The sequence below is a fragment of the Sapajus apella genome, unplaced genomic scaffold (genome assembly GCF_009761245.1).
Source record: "Sapajus apella isolate SASKATOON/1434 unplaced genomic scaffold, GSC_monkey_1.0 scaffold53, whole genome shotgun sequence".
Taxonomy (NCBI): domain Eukaryota; kingdom Metazoa; phylum Chordata; class Mammalia; order Primates; family Cebidae; genus Sapajus; species Sapajus apella.
The window spans coordinates 3,013,869-3,028,103 of record NW_022436993.1 but is presented as its reverse complement, the minus strand read 5'-3'; the positions used below and the strand labels follow the sequence as shown (position 1 = coordinate 3,028,103).

Sequence of the window (14,235 nt, the reverse complement as noted above, 5' to 3'; positions counted from 1 at the left end):
GGATTTCAAGTGTGAGCCACCACATCCGGCCTACTTAAAGATATTTTTGACAGCCTTCCCACTTTTACAGGGCATTGAGACTTGCAAAAGATGCATCCATAAAGCCAAAAGAGCCATGTAATTTCGGAAGCCCCAAATCAAACCGTTTATGTGACATTGCGCAGAAAAAATTAAATGGTTCATTATCTGAATTTTTTTAAATCTTTCAGCTGTATGATGGGTTTTATTTAGACACAGCCAAAATTACTGCTCTATAAAGAGCTTAGGGCTACCCTGACTCTGAAAGATCTATATAAAACTCAGTTCTATTTCCAAGGCTGCTGTAGATCCAAAATAAGTAATCAGCAGTCTGTACATTTATTTATATATACATACTGTACCTTCTCTAACTGAAAATATTTCACACAACAGATTGAATTCAATATGTTTTCCCTGAAGATGCTATTCTGAAGAACAAAGTGCTATTACCTAAAATTTAAAAAGATATTAATTGCAGTGTTTTTATAGCCTCCACATCATCTCCAATGATGATTCTCTTAACCTTTCCAATTACAAAAATTATCCAAGGAAGTATCTTAGTTTAATTAGAAAATATGTGGTCAGATCTTTTTTTTTTTTGGCAGATTTCATTCACAACTCAGAAATTAATGTCTAAGAAAAGTATCTTTGGCATATTTCAGGTATACTCGATCAGTAAAGATATTGATCTTTCTAGATATTGTAAATCAGAAAATAGATACTAGCATAAGACGGACAATGTAGAATGCCTTTCAAATTGCATAGATACTTTTTTCTGTTAAATCAGGAGAGACTTTAAAATGATACTCCTTTAAAAAATTTTAATTATATAAATAACACATTTTCAATGCAGAGAAATGGAAGATATAGATGGAGAATGGTCTTACCTATATCCTTCCAGATATTTCCCTCTGGATAGACTTATGTATATTCTGTTATAATAATTCCTGCTCCTCAAAAACAATACAAACAGTAAAAATCAGCTTTTACTAGCCTTATCAACTTTTGCACAGATTCTAATTTATATTATATAGAAATCTATGTGCATTCATTTCAGTTTTGACTTTTAAAATCTAAATTGATGCTATTAAAATAGTACTATAAGTTTCCACGTTAAACAGCAGCAGTTTCAGAATAATTCAAAACTTGATTCAGGCATACTGCTAATAAAAAACATGTACTATTTTTTTCATTAAAATAAGTAGCTTTCTACTACTGCATCCTTCAAAGAGAAGAATATTCTGCCAGTTTGGCTACAAGCTCTTCACGTATAGACAGTTACTCCTTAGCAAACTCCTCATTCATCCTGGAGTTCTTGAAAATAGTCACCAAACATAGAAGAAGACTCATTTTCACGTTCCTTTGGTTATTTAAATTTTGAATCTTCTCCACATTGAATGCCAAAATCAATATGCTGTAATACAATGTTCATAATTTCTTCATTTGACTGATGATGAGGTAAGAAGAGAGCTATGCTGCAGTCATCAGTCCACATACAGCTTTAGTTACTTTTTTGAATTTTTTTGCTTCTTAAGTCACTTGTAGAATCATCGAATAAGGAATTCATGTCTGGATCTAGAAACTCTCAGTTTCCTTTTTAGCTTTTTTACTCTGCAGATCCATTTTCATCACGATGTTAACGTGTGGAATTTCTAGAGAGAGCATGGCACTCAGGGCTGCCAAGATGCCAGAAATACACTCAAACGACTCCACCATGAACTGAGAATCAACAAGAAAAACTCCATAAATTCAGAACCCCCACTGCTCAAGCTGCAGGACCAGCTGCTTTGTCACAGGCAGGTGAGTGCACAACTCAGTTCAAGCTGGACAATCAAAGCTCGCAAGGATATTACCATTATTAACGGGATTGTAATTGTCCTAGTCCTTTTGAAAGCAATTAAGCAATATGAATCAAAAACAACACAAAGGTTCATACCTTTTATATACCTTGATTTTCAGTTGATGAAATTATACACTAACAAAATATTCCAAAAATATGGAAAAATTAAATGCATGAGGGAGCATCTCAGATCATTATTCATAAGAGTAAAATATTGGAAAAAACCTACAATGCCAACAATAGGAAAGTAAATGATGAAATTGAGTCGTATCCACTCAAATATTGTAAAGCCTTTTTAAAGTTATTGTTATAAAGACTGTGCAATGGCACGAATAATGCTAATGACATGATATTAAATAGTGACTCAAGCTTTATAATTATACTAATGACTTCAATAAAATCTAAAAAGCGAATGCTCACTATTAGTAAAACTGACTGTCTAAACTAGATTTCAGTTTTTAATCAAGAGAGTAGCAGATAGGATATATGTGTGATATGGTCTGGATCTGGAAGTTAAAGGAGTTAAAGACTGAGAGGGCCTGGAGGAGAAGCCAAGAATAGGAGCACTGAAGAGTGGCAGTATAGTAACCTTGAGGCTCTAGAGAGAAAACTCTTCATGTCCATTGAGGAACTTGGAATCTGCTGAATGGAGTCTAGAAGTCACTCTCTAATCTCCACCTTCTATGCATTTTGTGTGGGTTAGCAAGTATAATGGAAGTTTAACCCCCAGTGAAAATCTGCTTTGTGCATTCTTCTAGACTCTATCTGTGTTTCTAGCCCAGGAAGATAGTCATGGTACTGGGGTAAAACATTGTGAAAACAACCAAGGCCAAGTGTTGACTGACCCAGCCATTATCTACCACAGTGTAGATGCCTCCACTTTACATTTGTTTGAAAATTCCTATATAAAGAAACTAAGAAAACAAAGCACGAGTCTTGGTAATTTCATAGTTGTGTGTCTATGATACCTTCATATCCAGTTGAAAAATGGTTAATATATCATAAATGATTCCATGCTGGGCACAGTAGCTCACACCCGTAATCCCAGCACTTTGGGAGGCTGAGGTGGGAGGATTACTTGAAGCCAGGTGTTTGAGATTAGCCTGGGCCTTAGAGGGTGACCCTGTCTCTACAAAATTTTTTTAAAAGCTGGGCATGGTGGTACACACCTGGAGTCCCAGCTGTCAGGGGGCTAAGGCAGGAGAATCACCGGAGCCCAGGAGTTGGAGGCTGCAGCGAGCTATGATTGTGCTACTACACTGCAGCCTGGGAAAGAAAGAGAGAGAGATAGAGAAAGAGAGAGAGAGAGAGACAGAGACAGAGAAAGAGAGAAAGAGTGAAAATGATGTAGCAGAATTTTCCCTGCCAAATCCACCAGTTAATGGTAATAACCTATTATTACATCTTGAAAGTGATCTTGGGATCATTTCCTTCTGAAATGGACTTCCTTCCATTCCACCTTCCATCCCTGTGTACTTTTATTTCCCAAGACTCTTATGACAATATTCCACTATAAATATGCCATTGTTGGGGAGAAAAAAACTTTCAACTCAGACTCTTTCTGAAACACCGGCGTTTGTCTGCCCAGCCCTCCAAGAACCATGATTTGTAGGTAAAAGCTACCCTGAGGCTCACATGAGATCACGATTTATCTCCACAGTTTTCATGTTATGTTATTATCCTGATATTGCCTTAAGACTCTTGAAATTAACACTTAAAAAGACTCACCTTTCTAGTATCTAAAGGAAGTCGGTCTGTTATTCCTTTGTTTGCACCCTAAGACTGTAGGAAGCTTTCTGTGATACAAAAGAATTAAAGAGAGAAAGAAGTGGATCAGGTCAGAGCAAAAACAATGGTAAAATAATAATAAGAAGTTGTCACTGGGGTAGGAAGAGCATGCACAATGCATTTTTTAATGTCCTGAAAAACTGAGCTGTTCATTTGTTTCATGGCTCTCCAGCTTCCACAGCAAAAATGGAGAACTGATAATTATCACTGTATTTATTCTTTATGGTTGCCCAGGGGGAACATTTTAAAGGGGGACATTAATGGAATAAGGTTACCTTTCCATCCCTCACATCTGATTACTCATAGACTTTTCTATTTGAAGACGGATTAAGGAAAATTTTCCTGCAAACAAATGTTGACGGTCAAATGAATTGATGAACATGCACACCTGCCAGGTACCCAGCGTCCTCAAGTGCCTATAGGATGTTAACTCCAGTAGCCTGTGTGACCATGTAAAATAAAAATAAAGTTACTGGGAGTTCAGGGTTGATAATATCTCTGCTTTGTATATTTCTGCAGAAGTCAGACTCTTTCAAAATATGGGAACAGTGAGTTAAAATAAACTGTCTTATTGGCAGAACAGAGTGTGATCATGAGATACCATTCAGCTTTTATGCTGATTCATCAGCTCACAGGGAAACAGGCTTGCAAGATAGCATCCCAGGACCACTCAACATTCAGAGGTATGTGTTCCCATCCTGCTATTTTTAAGGTAAAATGAGATTTTCATAGAATAAGGATACAGCTGGCAAATAGCAAAGCTAAAATTACATATAATTTTAGCCTACAAATTACTAGCCTACAAATAAGAATAGTTTGGCTAATTACTCCTAAGTCATGGGGTGTTTGTCTTTGTTTTTTACTATTTGATTTGCTTTACAACTTGACTGAGGCATAATTGATGTAAATCAACTGTCCATATTTAAAGTGTATTATTGATGAGTTTTGACATAATATACTTCCATGAAACCATCTTCAGTCAAGATAATGAAACTTTACATCACTCTCACAACTTTCTCTTACCTCTTTCACACTCTAATTATTGTTTTAAACCTGCCTGTTTCTATTTTATAGCAAACAATTTGGTTTTGAATCAAGTTCATTGTGACACAATGAATATTTATCATTTGCTCTTTTAAACTGTGGTTGATGATTCCTTGACTTTTGTAGGTATCACAAAAGGGATTTACTTTTTTATTTTTTTTTCCATTTATTTATTTTATTGCATTTTAGGTTTTGGGGTACATGTGAAGAACATGCAAGATTGTTGCATAGGTACCATCATTCTCAGCAAACTGACAGAAGAGCAGAAGATCAAACACTGCATGTTCTCACTCATAGGTGGGTGTTGAACAATGAGAACACATGGACACAGGGAGGGGAGCACTACACACTGGGGTCAGTTGGGGGGCAATAGGGGAGGGATGATGGGGGGTGGGGAGTTGGGGAGAGATAGCAAGGGGAGAGATGCCAGATGTAGGTGATGGGGAGGAAGGCAGCAAATCATACTGCCTTTTATGCAGAAAACTTAGGTTCAGCAAATGAATCTATATTTACAAATTTATGGTCGGGTGAAACGGTAGGGAGAACTGGCCAGTCTCTCTCAGGACAGGAGCAGAACATTTAATATGAAGTGGAGGTGATGGTGATGGAGGGTGGTACCACTTCAGTATAAGGAAACTGCAAAAAAAAAATTAAAAAAAAAAAAAAACAAATTACTAGATTACTATGGCAGGGGTTGATTCATGATTACATCATGAAAGGGGCCAAAAGTTTATAACATGCTAGAGGCTGGTGAAGAATTAAAGAAAAAAAAAAAGAGGGAAGAATGAAAGGGGGTAAGGGAAGAAGAGGAAAAGGGAAGGAATGAATAAAGAAGATATTAAGAGTAATGGGAAAAGGGCAAACAGAGAACACTGCAGTAGGTCTTTGAGCTAAAAGACATAGAGTGACTTTTGTGGTAAAGAAACCAAAGACGGTCCTGAAATGGGTATCCAAAAAACGTGGGCAGCCTGTAGTGCTGTGGCTGGATAAAGAGCATCAGGGACAGGGAAGCTGTAATAAGATTCCACCACCATCTCTGCCCATCACCAGGGCTGGAGGCAGAGAAAAACCTCCCCTACTCAGGAAAAAGGAGCTATTTTTGTCAAGTTAAATGAGCCTGAACCCGCAGACCTGAATTGGCTGATGAATATTGTTAATTGGTGCGGTTTCTTCAGTGCAGGGAAGAGTTTCCAATCAGACCAGCAATTCATCCTCCACATGAAGGCAATTTATTAATAAAAATGAACTGAAGTTTCCGAATTCTTGATAATGATGAGCTCACGGTCCTTTGCCTGCTTTCCCTTCCCTAGAAACGATGCCCTACAGCAATGATGCCTCAGTGATATCTCCTCCAGCCCATTCCATATGTGGCAACATTTCAAGTGTTTTTTTTTTTTCCATTAGGAATTTCTACATTTAGTTGTCAAATCAAGCTGTTCTAATTGCCTAATTGTGATTCTCCTTTCATCAACAGACTTTTTGAAGAGTTTCTGATTCAAAGTAACCAGGAAAGTCTGCTAAGTGCAGCTTAATTCTGAAAAGTAAAGGGGAAAATAAAACAAAATAGAGAGGTGAAACAGTCTCCCTTTAAAAAAATCAACTTTATTTATTTCACAGTTTAATAAATTTGACAAACGTATCCTCCTATGTAACCACAACCACATTAAGACGTGAAGAATTGACATCACCTCAAAGAGTTCTGGATTCCTTTGCAGTAACCACTATCCCCAGCCCTGGTCATAGACAGCCACTGGTCGCCTTTCTGTCATTGATTAGCATTGCCTTTTCTAGAATTTTAAATAAATGAAGTTATATGATGGCTTTTTAAAAAGTCAGCTGAATGTTTTTGAGATTCAATCTGTGTTGTTGTATGCACATCATTAGTCCATGCTTTTCATGGCTGAGTAGTATTCTATTATATAAATGTATTCCAATATGTGTATCCATGGGGATCTCGGTTGTTTATGTTTTAGCCCATTAAAAATAAGACTGCTATTGGTATAAGTGTCCATGCATTTGTGTGGACATATGTTATCATTTCTCTTGGGTAAATGCCTGGGGGTGGGATTGCTGTGTCATATAGCAAGTGTATTTTTATCTTTAAAAGAAACCACCAGTTGTTTTCCAAACTGGCTCTACCACTTTATATTTCCATCAGTAATACCTGAGATTTCTAGTTGCTCCAAACCAGAGCCACCGAAATGGGTATACAGTGGTATCTGATTGTGGTTTTAATCACATTTTCCTAATGACTAGTAATGTTAAGTATTTTTTTGTGTGTTTTTTTTGCCATTCATGAAGTTCTTTGATGAAATGTTTGCTAAAAGCTCATGCCCATTTTTAAAAATAGGGACATTTTGTAACTGTCCAACTGATTCTCCTTGCCTGTTGCCCAGATAAAGGTGATTTATCAAGGAGTCTGTCCTTTGCATGCCCAGGTAAAGGAATCGCAATAGAGAGGGCTTAATTCACACAGAGCCAGCTGAATGGGAGACTGGAGTTTTATTACTCAAATCAGTCTCCATGAAAATTTTGAGCCGGTGGCGAGTTGGGGAGAGATAGCATGGGGAGAAATGCCAGATATAGGTGATGGGGAGGAAGGCAGCACATCACACCGCCATGTGTGTGCTTATGCAACAATCTTGCATGTTCTTCACATGTACCCCAAAACCTAAAATGCAATTTAAAAAATCTATAAAATTAAGACCAAAAAAAAGCATAATTTGGCAGGCAGGAGGCCAGGGAGTAGAGAGTGCTAATTGGTTAGGTCAGAGATGAAATCATAAGAGATTGAAGTGGGTTTTTCTTGCTGTCTTCTGTTCCTGGGTGGGATCACAGGACTAGCAGAGCCGGATTACTGGTCTGGGTGCTAGCTGGTGCATCAGAATGCAGGGTCTGGAAAATATCTCAGGCACCAATCTTAGGTGATGTTATCCCTAGGAGCAATTGGGGAGGTTCAGAATCTTGTGGCCTCTGGCTATCTGACTCCTAAACCATAATTTCTAATCTTGTGGCTAATATATTACTCTTACAAAGGCAGTCTGGTCCCCAGGCAAGATGGGAATTTGTTTTAAGAAAGGGTTATTATCTTTGTTTCAATGTTAAACTATAAACTAAGTTCCTTCCAAAGTTAGTTCAGCCTATTACCAGAAATGAACAAGGGCAGCTTGGAGATTAGAAGCTAGATGGAATCAGGTTAGAGTTCTTTCACTATCATAATTTTCTCACTGTTACAATTTTTGCAAAGGTAGTTTCAATTTATCTTTTTATTGAGTTGTAAGAGTTCTTTATATTTTATTCATTTATTTTTTTGGAATCAGGGTCTGTCACCCAGGCTAGAGTACAGTGGTGCAATGATGTCTCACTGCAGCCTCAAACTCCTGAGATCAAGTGATGCTCCCACCTCAGCCTCCAGAAGTATTAGGGTTACAGGCATGAGACATGGTGCTCAATATATTCTTTGGTGTGTTTCATATAACTAAATTTTAAAATTTTGATGAAGTCCAGTTTCTCCATTTTTTGCAGTTTGTCCTTTGTGTGGTCTGAAAAGCTTTGCTTCTCCCATAATTATGAAGATTACTGCCTAAGTTTTATTTGAGAAGTTTTATGGTTTCAGCTTTTAAACTTAGACCTATACTCCATCCTGAGTAAATTTTTCCATGTGACATGAGGAACCCATTGAGGTTCTTTTAATTAATCAATGTCTATTCAATGATGTGGGCACTGTTTATAGGAAAGACCATCCTAACTGGATTACCTTGCTGTCTTTATAAACAATGAGTTGACGGCAAATGTGGTCTACCTGTCTATCTGTATGCAAATACTGCATTATCTTGATTACTGTTTGTATTAATCAGTTCTAATTAGTCAGTTGGCTGCTATAAAGAAATACTTGAGACTGGCAATTTATAAAGGAAAAAGAGGTTTAATTGGCTCATGACTCTTCAGGAGGTACAGGAACCATAAAGGCTTCTGCTACTGGAGAGGCCCCAGGAGATTAAAAATCATGACAGAAGGCAAAGGGGAGGCAGGCTTATCTTACATGGCCAGAGCAGGAGCAAGAAGGAAGGAGGGGAGGTGCCACACACTTTTAAACAACCAGATCTCCTAAGATCTTACTCACTACACAGTACCAAGTGGGGTTGGTGCTAAATTATTCATGAGAACTTCTCCCCAAGATCCAATCACCTCCCACCAGGCCCCATGTCAACACTGGGGATTACTATTCAACATAAGATTTGGTGGGACACAGATCCAAACCATATCACAGTTACTTACAGGAAGTCTTGAAATCAGATGGTTATATCTTGAATTTTCATTTTTTTACCTCAAAATTATTTTTATGTTCTATGTTCTTAGCATTTCTGTATAAATTTTAGAGTCCATTTGCCAGTTTCTACATCAGAAGACTCTTGGGATTTTGATTAGCATATTGTTCCATCTATAGACCAATTTAAGTAGAATTGACATCTTAACATATTTTCTTGTTCCATGAACATGGTATATATCTACACTTGTTTATGTTATCTTTAATTTCTTTTAACATGTTTTGAAGTTTTTAAAGTACAGATCTTTTGTTGTTTATTCTTAGATAGTTCATATTTTTAGATAATATGCTAAATAGTGCAGTTGATCAAATTTTATTTTCCAATTATTATTACCAGTATATAGAAGGACGACTGAGTTCTTATATTAAATTTAACCCTATGACTTTGCCAAAGTCATTAGTTCCAGATTTTTGAAGTTTTCTTATGATTTTCCATAAACATACAGTTTTCTTTCTACAACTGTATGCATTTTAGCAATTTTTAAATTTTAAACATTTGATTTTTGTGGATATGTAGTAGGTGTACATATTTAAGGACTATATGGGATAGGTTGAAATGGGCATACAATGTGTAACAATCACATCAAGGTAAATGGGGCAACCATCACCTCCAGCATTATCCTTTGTGTTACAAACAATCGAATTATACTCCTTTAGATATTTAAAATGTATAATTATTTTGACTATAGTCACCCTTTTGTGCTACAAATACACAATATTAATCATTGTTTCTAACTATTTCTTTGTATTTATTATTCATTTCCACTTACCCCTCCCAATCCCCCAACTACTCTTCTCAGCCTCAGGTAACCATCCTTTTACTCTATCCCATGAGTTCAATTGTTTTAATTTTTAGCACCTACAAATAAGTGAGAACATGCAAAGTTTGTCTTCCTGTGCCTGGCTTATTTTACTTAACATAATGACCTCCAGTTTTATCTATGTTGTTGCAAATGACTACCTCTCATTCTTCCTATAGCTAAATAGTACTCTATTGTGTATGTGTACCACATTTTCTTTATCCATCCTTCCTTTGATAAACACTTAAAATGCTTCAAAATCTTGGCTATTGTGGATATTGCTGCAATAACCATGGAAGTACAGATATCTCTTTGATATACTGATTTTCTTTCTTTTCGCTATATACCTAGCAGTGAGATTGCTGGATCATGTGGTAGGTCTATTTATAGTTTTATGAGAAACTATCAAATGGTTCTCCATAGTGGTTTTACTAATTTACCTTACCACCAACACTGTTCTTAGGGTTTCCTTTTTTCTACAATTTTGTCAGCATTTGTTATTGTTCATCATTTGGATAAAAACCATTTTAACTGGAGTGAGATGATATCTCATTGAAGTTTTGATTTGCATTTCTCTGCTTCTTAATGATACCGAGCACCTATTCACATACTTGTTTCCTATTTGTATGTCTTCTTTTGAAAACTGTCTATTCAAATCTTTTGCCCATTTTTTAATTGGATTAATGGATTCTTTTTTCTATAGAGTTGTTTGAGCTCCTTATATGTTCTGCTTATTAAATTAAACCCTTGTCAGGTGGGTAGTTTGCAAATATTTTCTCCCATTCTGTGTGTTATCTCTTCATTTTGCTGATTGTCTCCCTGCTGTGCAGAAGTGTTTTTAAACTGATCCCATTTGTCCATTTTTTCTTTGGTTGCCTGTGCTCGTGTACTCAAATCTTTGCCCACTCAAATGTCATGTAGAATTTTCCCAATGTTGTCTTGTAGTCGTTTCATAGTTCTAGGTTTTAGATTTAAGTCTTTAATCCATTTTTATTTCATTTTTGTATATGGTGAGAGATAGGGATCTAGTTTCATTCTTCTGCATATGGATATTCAATTTTTCCAGCTCCATTCATTGAAGAGACTGTTCTTTCCCCCATGCGTATTTTTGGCAACTTTGTTGTCAATAAGTTCACTGTAGAAGTCTGGATTTGTTTCTGAATTCTCCATTCTTTTCTACTGGCATCTATATCTGTTTTTATGTAAGTGCCATATTGTTTTGGATACTATAGCTCCACAGTATCATTTGAAGTCAGGTAATGTAATTTCTCCAGTTTTGTTCTTTTTACTCAGGATAGCTTTGGCTATTCTGGGTCTTTTGTGGTTTTACATAAAATTTAAGATTGCTTTTTCCATTTCTGTGAATAATGTCACTGAAATTTTGATAGGGATTGCAATGAATATGTAGATTGCTTTGGATAGAATGGATATTTTAACAATATTGATTCTTCCAATCCATGAACATGGAATATCTTTCTATTTTTTTGTGTCCTCTTCAATTTTTTTGCATCATTGTTTTATAGTTTTCATTGTAGAGATCTTTCACTTATTTTGTTAGTTGATTCCAGGGTATGTTATTTGTAGCTATTGTAAATGGGACTACTTTCTTATTTTTTCAGATTATTTGATGTTGGCATATATGTAATAACCTAGTTTGTGTTAGCCTAACTGACTCCATCTCAGCAGTAAGCTCCAGTTTAGCTTCTCCCTCCCTGCCTCAGCTCCCACAGGTGCATTACTGGGTCATGCTGCACTCAAAGCTTTGAACCATTAAGAGTGGTTCACACTGTTCACAGTACCTATAACCATTGTAACCACATCCTGCTTGACCAGTCTATCTGCTATTGTGAATGCCTTCCTTGGTGATTGATTGTATGGAAAGTTCCTCCTGCTACCCACCTTAGTGATTGTATGGAAATACCCTTAGCAACCAACAATCCTGGGAACCTTCTGCCCCCTTGTTACCAGCTTCCTTATCTAACTTGCTTGTTCTGATTCTGTAAAATTCTGCTTCAGCTAGGCTCCCCCTCCCATACCTAAATCAAGGTATAAAGGGAAATCAAGCCCTATCCTCAGAGCCAAGAGAATTTTGAACGTTAGCTGTTTCTCGGTCGCTGGCTAATAAAGGGCTCTTAATTTGGAACTCAGAGTTTGGCGCTTTCCTTCTAACTTGCACAGTTACAACATGTAGAAATGCTACTGTTTTTTGTATGTTGACTTTATACCCTACAACTTTATTGAATTTGTTTATCAGTTCTAATACTTTTTTGGTGGAGTCTTTAGTTTTCTCCAAATGTAAGATCATATCCTCTGTAAAAAGGAAAGAAAGATCCTTGGAACTTCTGTGGTATTGGTTTAATGTCTCTGGTTGTAATGTGTTCTTTTTCATCTCTGATTTTATTTATTTGGGTCTTCACTCTTTTATCTAAGTTTGGCTAAAGCATTTTCAATTTTGTTTATCTTTTCAAAAAAAACAACTTTTTGTTTCATTGATCTTTTGTATTGTGTTCTTCATATCAACCTCATTTATTCTGTTCTAATCTTTATTATTTCCTTTTTTTCTACTAAGTCTGAGTTTGGTTTGCTCTTGCTTTTCTGGTTCTTTAAGATGCATCATTAGGTTGTTTATTTGAAGTTTTTCTTCTTTTTTGGCACAAGCACTTACAACTACAAACTTTCCTCTTAGTACTGTTTTCACTGCATACCACAGGTTTTAGTATGTTGTGTTTCCATTATCCTTTAAGAAATTTTTCAATTTTTTTCTTAATCTCTTCATTGACCCAGTGATCATTCAGGAACATATGTTTAATTTACATGGGCTTGTATAGATTCCAAAATTCTTCTTATTAATTTATAGTTTTATTCCATTGTGACCAGAGAAGATGCTTTATATTATTTCAATTTTTGTGAATGTTTTAAGACTTGTTTTGTGACCTAACATATTGTCTATCCTTGAGAATGATCCATGTGCTGAAGAGAAAAATGTATATTCTGCAGTTGTTGGATTAAGTGCTCTATAAATATCTTCTAGGTCCATTTGGTTTACAGTGCAAATTTTGTTGATTTTCCCTCTGGATGATCTGTCTAATGCAGAAAGTGGGGTGGTGACTTTACCAGCTATTATTGCATTGGAGTCTATCTCTTTCTTTAGTTTTAATAATTGCTTTATATATCTGAGTGCTACAGTGTTGGGTGAATATATATTTAAATTTTTATATTCCCCTGCTGAATTGACATTTTTATCATTATATAATGACATTCTTTGTCTCTTATCATATTAGTCTTGAAACCTATTTTGTCTATTTTGTCTGATATATGTATAGCTACTTGTTCTTTTTTTTTTTTTTTTTCTTGGTTTCCGATGGCATGAAATATCTTTTTCTTATAGGCAACAAACCATTGTCTTACATTTTAAATCCATTTTAGCCACTTTATGTCTTTGGATTAAAGAGTTTTGTTTATTTACATTCAGTTCTATTATTGACAAGTAAAGATTTACTCCTGCCATTTTATCATTCTGTTTTTGGTTGATTTGTAGCCTTTTTTTCTTCTTTTCTTTCTTCCTGTCTTCCTTTCAATATAGCTGCTTTTCTCTGGTGATATGTATTAATTTCTTTAAGGCCAGTAATTCTTAGATTTGCCCCTTTTAGACTATTTTCTAGATTGCATAGGCATGCTTCATTTTTTTTCGCCTCTGACTGTGTATTTTTAAATAGCCAGTCTTCAAGCTTACTAATTATTTATTTATTCTGCCTGATCAGTTCTGCAGTTAAGATGGATGCATTCTTCAGTATGTTAATTGCATTTTTCCAACTCCAGAATTTCTATTTTATTCTTTTTAATTATTTCAATGTCATTGTTAACTTTAATAGAATTCTAAATTTTTTCTCTGTTATCTTAAATTTCTTTGAGTTTCTTCAAAACAGCTATTTTGAATTCTCTGTCTGAAAGGTCACATATCTCCATCTCTCGGGCATAGGTCTTTGGTGCTTTATTTAGTTCGTTTGGTGAGATCATGTTTTCCTGGATAGTCTTAATGTTTGTGGATGTTCCTCTATGTCTGGGCATTGAAGAGTTAGGTATTTATTGTACTCTTCATAGTCTGGGCTTGTTTGTACCTGTCCTTCTTGGGAAGGCTCTCTAGGTATTTGAATGGTCTTGGGTGTTGTGATCCAAGTTATTACAGTAACTGAAGCTGTATATGCATTAGGGAACACTCCAAGCTCAGTAATGCTGTGATTTTTGCAAACTCCTAGAGGTACGGACTTGGTAATTTTGGATAAGATCCAGAAAAACTCTCTGGATTGCCAGGCAGACTCTTGTATTCTTTCCTTACTTTCTCCCAAACAAATGATTCTCATTCTCCCTCTCTCTCTCTCTCTCTCTCTCTCATGAGCTGGGGGTGAGCTGGGGGTAGG

The 14,235-nt window shown here is 36.0% G+C and overlaps 1 pseudogene; it reads right to left on the bottom strand.

The window, feature by feature from the left end:
• Window positions 1-1,315: 1,315 nt before the first annotated feature.
• Window positions 1,316-3,929, bottom strand: LOC116527197 (annotated as a pseudogene).
• Between the last annotated feature and the right edge of the window lie 10,306 nt (window positions 3,930-14,235).